The sequence below is a fragment of the Lepus europaeus genome, chromosome 18 (genome assembly GCF_033115175.1).
Source record: "Lepus europaeus isolate LE1 chromosome 18, mLepTim1.pri, whole genome shotgun sequence".
In the NCBI taxonomy this organism is placed as follows: domain Eukaryota; kingdom Metazoa; phylum Chordata; class Mammalia; order Lagomorpha; family Leporidae; genus Lepus; species Lepus europaeus.
Window position 1 is genome coordinate 32,589,156 of NC_084844.1, and position 13,710 is coordinate 32,602,865.

A 13,710-nucleotide genomic window follows, 5' to 3' on the forward strand; every position below is an offset into this window, starting at 1 on the left:
GCTTTAAAAAAGGAGATAAATGTAAATTTCAGTGCCATAAAATAGTCACATTTCAAATGCTGGTGACCCCATTAATTAATTAAAAAAACAGCATAAAATACCACTCCAGTCACAAACATGGCAAGTGCATACTGTTTGTTCTCTCAGGTTCTCTCAGTTGATGGGGTAACATTACAAGATTGGTTGGTGATAAAAAGCGCTTTCGACTCCAACTTGGACATTTGCAGAAAGGAGAGACTTGGGCAGTTGTTTATTTAGAACATTGATTACTGCTTCTGCCCTGTTCCTCTAATTACAAACCCTTGGGAAAATTTTGGAAAATCACCAGAACTAGGTAAAAAGATCCCTTTGACCCTGTTATGTGTAATTTAGAGATAACCATCATTCACATTTTGGTGCATTTTTTCCCATCCTTTGTTCATGACAACAAGGCAAAACAAACAAACAAAAAAACGCTAACCCATACACACACGTATGCATGCACAAACATTGTCTGCTGACTTGCTGTTGTAACTATACGATGAATATTTTTAAAAAGATTTTATTTATTTGAGAGACAGAGTTACAGAGAGAAGGGTCTTCCATCCACTGGCTTACTCCCCAGATGGCCACAATGGCTGAAGCTGGGCAGATCTGATTCAAAGCCAGGAACCAGGAGTCTCATCTGGGTCTCCCACATGAGTGCAGGGACCCAAGGACTTGGGCCATCTTCTACTGCTTTCCCAGGCCATAGCAGAGAGCTGGATTGGAAGAGGAGCAGCCAGGATATGAACCAGCGCCCATATGAGATACCAGCACCGCAGGCTGAGGCTTAACCCAGTATACCACTGCACTGACCCCACCATGAATATTTTCCTCATGTCATTTACTATTTTTTCTTTTTTCTTTTTTTTGACAGGCAGAGTGGACAGTGAGAGAGAGAGACAGAGAGAAAGGTCTTCCTTTTTGCCGTTGGTTCACCCTCCAATGGCCACCGCGGCCGGCGTGCTGCGGCCGGCGCACCGCGCTGATCCAAAGCCAGGAGCCAGGTGCTTCTCCTGGTCTCCCATGCGGGTGCAGGGCCCAAGCCCTTGGACCATCTTCCACTGCACTCCCGGGCCATAGCAGAGAGCTGGCCTGGAAGAGGGGCAACCGGGACAGAATCCGACGCCCCGACCGGGACTAGAACCCACTGTGCCGGCGCCTCAGGCAGAGGATTAGCATATTGAGCCGCGGCGCCGGCCCATTTACTATTTTTTATGGTGTAGTTCTTACTATCTACATGGTATCATGACTTATTATTATACTTTACTTGACCAAAGCCATTATTGAATAGTTAGTCTTTAAAGATTCATAAGTATCATAAATTAACACTTGGGAATATATTTGTACTTAGTTTCTTAACATCTCTGTTTGCCTCCGTACAACATATACCTAGATGTGGGATTTTACATTTAAAAATTCTGGATATTTTAACAATATATGAGTGTGTGTATACATACACTGTATAAAATTGTATCTCATCATCAGAGACTTTATGTAAAATCCTTTAAAAACATCCATATATGTGTGTACTTACATATAATCTCAGGATATATTCTTGCCTTTATTTTGCCTTTGTAAGGGTAATGGTACTACTTTATATACTCATCAAAAGTGTGGACATTAACTTAATTTTAAAGAAATTAACTAGTGTTTATAAAAGTGGTATGTGTTTATAGTGAATGTTTTTATTTATGTAAAAGAGTAAGGCTTAATTTTTCACAGACTGATGTTTCTTGGTTCAGTGTGGACCAAACGGGCCCTCCTCGCTGCAGTTTGGCAAGCTTTCTCATCAGGGCTTGCTGTTTGCCTTGCTACTTATCTTTGACACACTGACCTACGCACCTGTGTATCTTATTTGGTTAACATTTACCCAAGTTTGGGCATGGAAATAGTTTTCCTCTGAATCAGAGCCTTCAGCATAACCATTCCAAGAAGCCACCACACAGATGGAGAAGGGAAAACAGGAGTTTTTACCTAAACATCAGGTTAAGAAGTATGGCAGGGTTGGCGTTGTGGCGTAGCAGGTATTGCCACTAGCTGCAGTGCCAGCATCTCATATGGTCACTGGTTCAAATCTTGGCTGCTCCACTCCTGATTCAGCTCTCTGCTATGGCCTGGGAAAGCAGTGGACAATGGCCCACGTCCTTGGGCCCCTGCACCTGCATGGGAGACCCAGAAGAAGCTCTTGGCTTCTGGTTTTGGATTGGCCCAGCTCTGGCCGTTGTGGCCATTTGGTGAGTGAACTAGTGGTTGGAAGACCCCCTCCTCCCACCCTGCCTTTGCCTTTGCCTCTGCCTCTCTGTAACTCTGCCTTTCAAATAAATAAATAAGTCTTTTTTAAAAAAAAATGTGGCAGCTTTGTGTAAAGTGTCAGGAAATATGAATGTTAGAACAAGACCTGAGTGGGTGGACGTTGTGGTGCAACGGGTTAAGCCACTGCTTGGGAGACACATTCCATAGCAGAGAGCTGGCTATAGTCCTGACACTTCCACTTTCCATCTGGCCCCAGCTCATGTGTCCTGGGAGGCAGTGGGTGATGCTTCTAGTACTACATGGGTATGAAATTCCTGGCTCCTTGTTTCAGCCTGGCCCAGCCCCATTGTGGCATCTGGGAAGTGAACCAGTGGATGGAAGATTCTCTCTCTCTGTTGCATTTCTTTTTCTTTTTGACAGGCAGAGTGGACAGTGAGAGAGAGAGACAGAGAGAAAGGTCTTCCTTTGCTGTTGGTTCACCCTCCAATGGCCACCGTGGCCGGCACATTGTGGCCGGCGCACCGCGCTGATCTGAAGCCAGGAGCCAGGTGCTTATCCTGGTCTCCCATGGGGTGCAGGGCCCAAGCACTTGGGCCATCCTCCACTGCACTCCCGGGCCATAGCAGAGAGCTAGCCTGGAAGAGGGGCAACCGGGACAGAATCTGGCGCCCTGACCAGGACTAGAACCCAGTGTGCCGACGCTGCTAGGTGGAGGATTAGCCTATTGAGCCACGGCGCTGGCCCTCTATTGCATTTCAAGTAGGTAAAGCTAAATACACATAGAAAAAAAGAAATGAGACTTAGAATCTCACCATGCAGAGATAATCATAGTCAATATGTATCAGTGTTGACATAGTTCCTGTTTTGGAGGAAAGTAGTACATGCAAATCAATATAAATTTTAAAAACAAACTGTGCCTGTGTTCTGTTTTGTTTTACAAAAAATGGGTGAGTGCATTCTGTTGTAAGAAACAAACAGTACAGAAACCAGTACTGGCAAGGGTCCTTTCTAGAAGAATCTGTGAAGGCCATTAGTTTACACTCTGCCTCACGTGCCCTTGCCACAGTGGATCCCGTTCTTCAAGGAAATGTGCAGCTCAAGGTGGGCGTGGAGTTCCTTCGGTGGAGGCCTGCTGTGTTCCAGAGCCTGGTTTGAAAGCCACTTCTCAAGGTAGAAGGAGGACAAGTGTTGTTTTTCCCTAGTGAGAGACACCAATCATATTGACTAGTTAATTACAATAATAAATTCAAAACTGTATAAAAGTAAAGGGCATCTGGATTTAAAACCCCCTGATGGTGGGCATGTTTGAGACCCTGGAGAGCTTGTGATTTCACTCTCTTGAGATAACTTGAGGCTCAGTAAGCAGGAGTAGCTTGCCCAGGTCAGTCAGCCAGTTAAAAACAAGACTGAAATTTCAGGTTCTGGTTTACGTCTCTTTGTTTTTAAAGGAAGATAGTGATCTATTTATAAAAGCGTGAACAAAGGCCACGTTTAGGTCTGGTTTCAGATGCAGAGAGATGAACCCGCTCCAGTCTAGTTTAAACAGAATGGAATTTTTTGAGGGCATTCATACGCTTGCAGAAACCAGAGGAAGAGCCTAGGGACCTTTCAGGAGCTACCTTCTGAGCCATGCGGCAGCTCTGGGCAGCTGCCGCATCTTCTGGGAGCCCCCTCCAAGTTGGGAAGGAGGCGGCACAGCTGCCAGGTTCAGGACTAGAACCCACCGGCCTGATCGAGAAGGCTCCCCGGCTGCGGCCTTGCCACAGTCTGCTCCACTAAACTGGCGTCAGTGGAGCCGGAGGAATAACCGGACGCTGCCCTGGCCAGTCTGCTGCTCGGAGGAAGCAGCGGAACGCCACCAGTTCCCCCTTCATCCTCGTGCCATCTGTAGGTCTCCAGATCCTGCCCAATACAACGTCACGGGGAGGAGGTTGGAATGGGTGCTGGAGTCTACTCAGCAACTCAGTAAGCACATCAACGGCTAAGAAATGTGCTTGCGTTCTAGGCTAATGGCTACAGAAGGCAGACTAGCAGAGAAGCAAAACCTCCCTCCCCCGGAAAAAAGGCAAAGCAGCTGGAGAATTATACAAAAACATGGAAGGCAAAGAGGCTGGGTGCAGAAGCATACGGTCATAGGGTGGCAGTGCTGCTTTGGGCCGTTTTAGGGTGCGTCAGTTGAAGTTGTGCTGTGTTTTTGCAACCGGAGGCACGAGTGGTATGTGGTAACTGTAATTAATGTGACTGACATTCCGTTCAGGCCCAGATCCAGCCTGAGGATCATTTCCTGTGCAGCCAGTTGAAGAACTTGTATCTTCATATTTGTCACTAGAAATTTAGTTTTCTCATTTTTTATCCTGCCCCCTTTTCTGGAGTTGCTTCCTTCATACTGTTCCTACTACGTTCCCTCTCAGAAATGCAGAATTTAGTGGTGGGCATTTGGCCTAGTGGTTAAGATGCTGATCAGGAGTGGTTCAGGTGCCCATGTCCCACATTGGAGTGCCTGGGTTCAATATCCAGCACCACTTGTGCTAAGCAGGCTCTAGGAGCCAGTGGTATTGGCTTTAGGTAATTGGGTGCCTGCCACTCATGCCACATGACAGACCCAGATTGAGCTCCCAGCTCTTGGCTTCAGGCCGTCCCCATCCCAAGTGGCTGTGGGTATTTGGTGGAGTGAACTAGTAGATGGTAGCAGCCCTCTGTCTGTCTGTCTCTCTGCCTCTCACATTTAAAAAATCTAAAACTTTTAAGATGCCAGTCTCCAATCCAGAGGTGTTTAGGCTGTGCACACTTAACATTTGTGATGTGTGTTAGGCAAGAGGGCAAACAGGACACAAGTCCTGCACACAGTGTGAAGGATCATCCCGGTTTCCACAGCTCCAGCATCTCTGGAGAATCCCAGGGCTCTCCTGAAAACTCGCTGTCGGATCCAGTGTATTCCCGGTCACTGCCTGCTTCCTGGCATGGCAGCTGAGTGCCTGGTGTTTGCACAACTCCACTGTTAGATTTGGCTGGTTTAATGTAGCACCTTCCCTGAACTGTGAGACTGATTCAGGAACATGCAGCATGATTCAGTAGAAGTGAGGCTTTCGGGAGAAGAAGGAAGAGAGACAGGATCAGAAATTCAGATAGGAATGGCGTGGAGTGCAGCGATCCGTGATGTCAGTGCCCAGCCAGCAGGTCTCAACCTGCGCGGCCAGGCCTGCGGGAGCAGGGCAGCAGCTCTCCCTGCGGCCTTCGTGTGGAGCCCTGTCTTTGAAGGGCAGAGCAAGGGGCAGCGGAGGGGACACCGAAGAAAATAACCCAGAGGCGTTTGGTTTACTCCTCAGGGCGCTGGGGCCCTGCTGGAAGGCAGTTGCTGGGCGGATGGAAGTGGAGTTGGGATTCAGGGTTCAGTGCTGACGACAGCGGTGGTTTAGGCGCCACCAAAGAGGACAGGAGATCGTGGGTGTGGAGTGGCGCTGCTCAGCCTGACAGGACTTCTTGGAATAGCCGAGGTGGAGGGGAACGTGATGTCACATTATCACATCCTCTCCTTAAGAATTCAGGAATGACTCAAGGCGGTGTACTTAAGGCCCGCCCTGCGAGAGTAAAAGCACAGAGGCCACTCTCGGGGACTGGGGTTGGGGGGGCCTTAGGTGCAGCGTCCTGGTGGGAGTGAGGAGTATGTAAAGTACAAGTAGGAGGTGAGTACAGAGATCTGGGCAGCTCCCTTCCCCTTCCTTCTGCGCCTGTGGCCCGCCAGCCAAGCACGTCTGTCCCCCCAGCCGGGGCACACCAGCCCCCTTTGTTGCTTCCTGATCTCACTGCCCAGGAGCAGCAGGCTGAGTCAGCCTGTCCCGCCTTTGAACTTGTGCTTGCCTGCTTGCTTTAATTAGATGATACGTGAGTTCGCTTATCTTCCTGAGCAATTTCTCTCTCAGTGATCAGCTATTGACGCCAGTACGGGATTAGAGTCTCTGCTCTCTGGTTTCCCATGGGGCCCTGTTACAGGGTGTCTGAGATAGGAATCCTGTGTGTTGGAGCTAGGGGGTGGGCGAGTCACTTGGCAACAGGGAAGCAATGCCTTTTCCGGTTTGTAAAGCACATTCACGTACCATCTGATCTGATCCTTGCAGCAAAGTCACAAAATACCGCAGAAATATTGTCCCATTTCATAGATGAGGAAAGTAAGGCTCCATGAGAAGTGCCTTGCTCAGGGCTAAACAGCAGGCAGGCGGCAGAACTGGAACCTAATGCAGCTGTGGATCCAGTTCATTGCTGTATACACTTAGTTTCCAGTGAGGATTTATTATCGATACTGTTCCTTCCCACAAGTGTGTTCCGAAGTCACAGGTCACAGCGTGACATATGACCACCGCCCCCAGTGCCGCATTCTGTACTGCTGGCACTCAGACCCCTTCTGTCCCAAGCAAGGAGTTCCCAAAAGTCACCGTGTGATGGGTCAAGAACTGGCACTGAGACCGTGACGTCCATTCAGGGTTCTGTGTTCCAGTGTTGGAGAAACTTCTGCTAGGTGACTTCCCTGGTGCTCTGGTTTTTAAGGTCATCATTGTTTTTAATTTTTATTTATTCATTTATTTATTTTAGAGTCAGAAACAAAGAGATATCCTATTTGCTAGTTTATTCTCCAGATGTCTGCCATAGCCAGGACTGGACCAGGCCAAAGCCAGCAGCCAGGAACTCAACCCCTGTCTCTCACATGATTGGTGGGGACCCAGCTGCCCAAGCCATTACCTGCTGCCTCCCAGGGTGTGCATCAGCAGGAAGCTGGAATTGGAGCAGAGCTGGAACTTGAACCCAGGACATCTGATGAGGAATGTTATCTAAGCGAGCACCTCAGCTGCTGTGCCAGGTTGTGCTTTTTCACAACATGGAAGTAGGCAGCAGAAATAAATATTCTGAGGCTGATGGTTATCTTCCTAACCCCCAGCCAGCTGATAGGCTAAGTATTAACTTTTCCCAATCTGCATCTTTAGCTTTTGGGAAAGTGACATCTCCATTGCCTTCCACTATCATGAGTTTCTGCCATTTGCCTTAGCGCTTGCTGCAAAGACCTGCCTTGGAATAGGGAACCCCACACACACCCCAGGGAGGGGAAGCATGTGGCTATTCCAGGTGTTGTTTTGCTCCAGAACTGCATTAAAAAAATTATTTTTTTGAAAGGCTGAGTTACAGATAGAGAGGGATAGCTGGAGAGAGATCTTCCATTCGTTGGATCACTCTCTAAATAGCTAGTGAAAGCCAGGAGCTTCTCCTGGGTCTCCCCTGTGTGTGCTGGGATCCAAGGACTTGGACCATTTTCTGCTGCTTTCCAGGCCATTGACAAGGAGCTGGATCAGAAGTGGAACAGCCAGGACATGAACTGGAACCCATATGGGATACTGGTATACTGGTGTGGCAGCCAGAGGCTTAACCGACTGTACCATAATGTGGTCCCCAGAATTGTGTGTGTGTATGTGTGTGTGTGTGTGTGTTTTAAGTTACTGGGGATGGAGTCAGAGAAGGCGCAAATGGATCAAGGCTAATCTCAGCTGTTGGTCTCTGATGATCTTTAACTGTGACTTGAATCAGGGCCTGCAATGCACTCTCATTGCATCACTGGTGCTGGCCACTCAGTTGGGATTCCATGTTGGGAAAGGGCAGGGACTCTGGGGCTATGGACAGGTGAGCAGGGCTGCTGGACAGTTTGGTCCAGCAGTGTGTGTGGAGTGCCTGCTGTGGGCAGGGCCGTATGCCTTGCCATCATCTGTCCCATGAGTGCATCATGTGCATTTGACCATTAACACACTCCTGACTCCCAGGATTCAGCAAATGCCACAGTTTCCTCCTCTTTACAGAAGGGCAGCTAGTTTGTTTTAGTGAGTGGGAGCAGGAAGAGGGTGGAACTAGATAAAGTCCCTCATCCTGTGACTTCATCCCTGCCTGAGAGACGGGGGCCTTGTTGGAATTTCTTACTGAATCTCAATCAGCCTCCATGTCCATGGGTTCTACATCCATGGATTCAACCAACCATGGATTGAAAATATGTAGAAAAAAAATTGCATCTGGATTGAACGTGCCATTGTCTAAGCAATTCATTGTAACAAGTATTTACATAGCATTCATGTTGTGATAGGTAATACAGAAATGATGGAGTGCTCAGGAGAATGTGCCTGGGTTGTATGCAAATACTATAGCCACCACCACCACCCCCCCTTTTTTTTTTTTTTTTTTTTTGCAGATTGCTTTATTTATTTGAAAGGTAGAGTTAGCAGAGAGGCAGAGGCAGGGAGAGAGTGAGAGAGAGAGAGATCTTTCATCCACTGGTTCACTCCCCAAATGGCTGCAACAGCAGGAGCCGGGCCGATCTGAAGCTAGGAGCCAGGAGCTTCTTCTGGGTCTCCCACACGGGTTCATCATCTACTGCTTTCTCAGGCCATAGCAGAGAGCTGGATTGGAAGTGGAGCAGCTGGATCTTGAACCAGCATCCAAATGGGATGCCTGCACTGCAGGTGGTGGCTTTACCGACTAGGCCACAGTGCCGGCCCAATGCTAGGCTGTTTTAAGGGACTCGAGTGTCCTTTTGGGATCTGAGAGGAGTTGCAGAGTCAATCCCCTGTGGATACCAAGAACTGACCCTACTCTCTTAGTTTCTTTCTTAGCTTACCAGGTTTAGGAGTGTGGTGTTTTAGGCTGAGTGTGGGTCACTTGGAAAGAAGGTTCCCGAATGAAGCAGTCTCTTGTGAGGAAAGCTGCACTCTTTTTTCTCACACCCCTAAGGTCCCAGAATGTGACCCGTTGTGAGTGGCCGAGCTGCGGCCTGTGTGGAACGCCCCAAGCCTGGCAGTGCTCCGACAGGGTCAACCACAACTGCCCTCTTCATGTTGCCGTCCCGCGCTCGCAGATGTCCTGCAGACTCACGGGAAGCAGTTATTTTACTCCCCATTTCCTCATCAAACATCCTCACCCGAGTCCCTTCTGGCCCCAACCCTAACCCTTCCCTCGTACACTTGTTGTTATCTTGTGTGGCTCTGTTCTTGGTTCACCCCACTTCTCCCAACTTCTGAGGCCTGGTATTTTGAAAGTAATGTAGCAAAACCACCACCTGTCTCTGCTACACAATCTGCTAAACCTTTCTGTGGCTCAAAGTTCCGTTTGCCCGCCCGCCCGGGGCTGGGGGAGCTGTGGGCTCTCCCGGGCGTTTTACAGAAGGGTGTCTTTATTCAATTGGACTGTTGCTATTATGTGGCAAAGCATTCAATAAAAATCGTGATTTATGAGACGTGTGTGGCTTTGGTTGTTTTTTCATTTTCTTTCTTTTTCTTTTTTTTTGTTTTTCTGCTTTGTCATCTATCAGGGAGAGAAAAGCCAGGCCTGATAATTTCTTGGCACATCCTGTGTTCAGTTGAGAATGTCAGCTGTCGGCCTGTCAGGAAGTTACTTCTCGGATTGACTTCTCCCTCCTTTTACCTCTCGCCACAGTCCAGTCCTGCTGCGGCGACAGGCCCCACTATGTCCTGCAGCCTGGCGATAAGGGGATGCTGGACATTATGGGGAGAAGAGTGTGGCCCCCGCGTGGCCCTGACCCTCTCACACCCTCCTCCCCCGCCCCCCTGCAGCCGCATGTTCATTGATTGTTAGGGGCTTCCAGAGCTGTCTTTGTCTAGAATACAGCCCGTATTCAGTCTTCTTCCTCTTCCATCCTGGCTGCCTTAGAAATCCCTTTTTTTCCTTCCCTTTCTTTTCTCCTCTCTTTCTTTCCTGCAGAGTATGTGCATATCAGATAAAAGGCTCTGGAATAGAGGGCCCAGCATATTGGGTATCTGCTGCTGGAACTAGGCTAACTGGAGGTAGAAACAAGTTGTCACAAGGGTGCCCGTGGCAGGGGGCAGGAGGGCCCTGAGCCCCAGGAAATGCTGGGTTGACTTGCTGCCTCACACTCCTTTTATTAGCTGTTGGCTGAAATGCCACCCACCGTAGCGTGAGCCACATTGTGCCCTGCATGGTAAGCGCCTGGTTAAGCCCCCGTTCGGCATCTGCAGTGGCTGCACACTGAACCCCCAGAGGGTGCATAAATGCATCTGTAGCCTGCCGCCGCCGCAGGTCGCCAAGTGGGGCTGCGAGCACAAGCCTGCAGAACTTGAGCAGGTGTGCGCCTCTTCGAGTCAGAGTCGTGGCTTCTGAGGTGCGGCCAGCTGTACCCTGGTTTTGTTCAGGAGCTCTGCTCACCAGCAGGGTAGGATCTTGGAAGACCCGCATCTTTCTGGCCTGCTCAGAGAGTAAAGTTAGGGCAGACTAATGAATGAGTCTAGGGACGTCCACCGGTCTGACTGATGCAAGATCTGATCAGAGAGGGTGAGGGGGTTCACATTTTATTGTGTGAAACACGTTGGTCTTTGAGCTTCCTCACTGCCCCCCTCCCCACTGAGCAAAAGGGGGTTTACCGTCTAGTCATTCACAGCCTCAGAAGGCCAGGGGACTGCGTCTGGAGTGCCTTGTGTGCTTTGGGTTTGCATGCCCGCTGGCTCCAAGGGTGAGGAGCTGCCTGGTCTGCCTGCTGCCCCCACACCTGTCTCCGATTGTGCGTCCACTTCCTGTGGTGGCATTGCCCATCAGGAGCTCTCGTGCAGTTGCTTCCAGAGCTTTCTGTGTCTCTGCTCCCTTCTCCAGGTTGTGTGCACCGTGCTGCTGACCTGCCTGGAATCTGGCCTCATGCAGCCCTCCAGCTCAGCTCACACATGACCCCCCCGATGACCCCTGGCCTCTCCACCTGAGGGTCTTTGTACTCCAGGCTTCCGGAGTACTCTCCATTCAGTTTGCCTTTAACAAACCCACCCATTTATAAAGGGTCTCAGGTATCTCTGTCTTCCTGAAGCCACTCCTGCTTTTGTCCTTTCTCCCCCTGGCAGCAGCCCTCACCTCTGAGCCCCCTCTCCTGGGTTTTTAATGACTGGTTAGTATGTCTTTGTTCCTGGTCCCTCTTGTTCCTGTCCCATGTGCCTCACTGGTGGGTGGGTTACATGTTGAGGGCAAGGGCTGTCCATGTCACTGTTGTCCAATAGGACTTTCTGTGATGAAAAAAATGCTCATTCCAAGGTATGTGGCTCCTGAGCATTTGAAATGTGGCTAGGAGAACTGAACTGTTCATGGTGCATAAGTTCAACTAATTTAAGTCTGTGTGGTAGCCACTGTGGCTGGTGGCTGTCATCTTGTTCATTGAAGATGTGCCTCTCACGTGTCTTCAGGTCTTTGCACTGTGCTCTGCCCACAAGCAAAGCCTGATAAATACTGTGGAATGAAGCAGGAATCAGGATTAGAGTTAGTTAGCATATGTGTTCCTTGCTTGTTTTCCATGCGGTTTGATTTTTAAGTTCTGAGATGATAAACTTGAACACTGCCAATGCTTTGGGGGATACGGAGATGAATAAGAGATGGTCTCTGCCTTCAAGGAGCTTAAACCAAACGGGTAAGTATCTAGTGATCATAGGAAGTAGGATGAAGTGAGCTGTCACTATTCAGAAATGGTTTATATGCTATGTGGCTATAGAGAAAGGAGTCATGGATAGTGATTGAAGGGGGCTGGGGGATGATCTAGAATGTTCATTCAGCAGATATTTATTGCGTGTCACTTATGGCCCAGGAGGCGGGCATATATCTGTGAACCAAACACATAGCATTCCTGGCCTCACCAAGCTTATGGTGGGAGGGAGACAGGTGATAAATACAGTAAGTAAATTACAGAGTGTGTTAGAAGATGAAAAGCCAGGAGAGAGTCCAGAGGGTGCTGGGGTGGGGGGTGGGGTTGACGTGCTAAGCAGGTGATCCAGGAAGGCCAGGGGGTGAAGGGGACATGCGAGCAAAGACATTTGGACTGAGGCTGAGGCTTTGGAGACGTGTGACAGGAGCAAAGACGGGGCAGGATATTCCTGGATGAAGGGCAGCTTGAATGCAGGCCTGGGGCGTGGCAGGTGTGCAGTGGTCAGAGCTGGTGCTCAGAGGGCAGGAAGAAGAGCAGGAAGATAAGGCTGATAATTCAGGGCTTTGAAAATGGCACTGATGGCTTCCCTGTCTCTGCAGATGTCTTTTCTCCCTGTTCAAAGCATTGCCCCTCCTACCGCCCCACAGTGGTCCTAGTTTATTGCTTCTGCTCATTCCATAGGGGTTCATTCCGCGTCTCAGAAATTGTGCTGATTAAGAGGTGCAAATGTCCTGTGAGGAGGTTTTGGGAAAGACACAGTGTGGTAGGCTGAGGTCTTCCCTCTGGGGTTTGTTGTAACACTGCCACTTAGCTTTTTTTTTTTTTTTTTAAAGATTTATTTATTATTTGAAAGTCAGAGTTACACAGAGAGAGGAGAGGCAGAGAGAGAGAAAGGTCTTCTATCTGCTGGTTCACTCCCAAATTGGCCGTAACGGACAGAACTGCACCAATCCGAAGCCAGGAGCCAGGAGCTTCTTCCAGGTCTCCCATGCGGGTGCAGGGGCCCAAGGACTTGGGCCATCTTCCACTGCCTTCCCAGGCCATAGCAGAGAGCTGGATGGAAGTGGAGCAGCCGGGTCTCGAACCGGCGCCCATATAGGATGCTGGTGCTTCAGGCCAGGGCGTTAACCCGCTGCGTCACAGCGCAGGCCCGCCTCTTAACTTGTTTCTGGGTCTCTGTGCAAAATGAGTATGCTGCTGTGTTTCAAGAGGCTCAGGCCCTGTGTTGTAGCTCATTCCTTTGACCTGGATCAGCAATGGTGCATGGAAGGTTCTGGGGAGCCGGGGGCTGTCAGCAGCAGGAATAGGGGAGAAGAAAGAGGAGGACAGGGTTTGCTAAGTAGGGAGAGAATGTTTCAGTTCCCACGAAGTGCAAAGACCTGGAGACTGATGGCTGGATAGAACATGTGTTGACCTGAGCTGCTGATGCTGCTTGGAGAACAACTCTGCATGATGATCGAAGTTTCAGATGTCTCCTGAGTTTTAAGAATTCTGATTTTTAAGTATTTACTTATTTGAAAGGTTGAGAAACAGAGAAAGAGATGGACACAGACAGACATTGAAATATTCCATCTGGTGGTTCATTCCCTAAAGGCCTGCAATACTAAGGACCGGGCCAGCTGAAGCCAAGCGAGAGAAACTCCATCCAGGTCTCCCATGTGGGTGGCAGGGACTCAACTACTGAACTCACAGCTGCTGCCTGCCAGGGTATGCTTTAGCAGGAGCTGGAATCACAAGCAGAGCTGAGACTTGAACCCAGGCTATCCAGTATGGGATGCAGTTGTCCCAAGTGGCATCTTAATCTCCCCATCAAATGCCAACCCTAAGAATTCAAATTTTGTCTGGGATGAGAAGGAAGACATTTGCCAAGGACAAGAAAAGGCTGTGGGGCCGGTGCCATGGCTCCCTTGGTTAATCCTCCACCTGCAGCGCCGGCATCCCATAAGGCCGCCAGATCCTGTCCCCGTTGTTCCTCT

At 49.4% G+C, this 13,710-nt stretch overlaps 1 protein-coding gene across 12 annotated transcripts in view; it reads left to right on the forward strand.

Moving 5' to 3' along the window:
* The window catches only part of MSI2 (musashi RNA binding protein 2), a 406,247-nt gene that overhangs the window by 120,076 nt on the left and 272,461 nt on the right, over positions 1-13,710 (forward strand). The window lies entirely within an intron of this gene.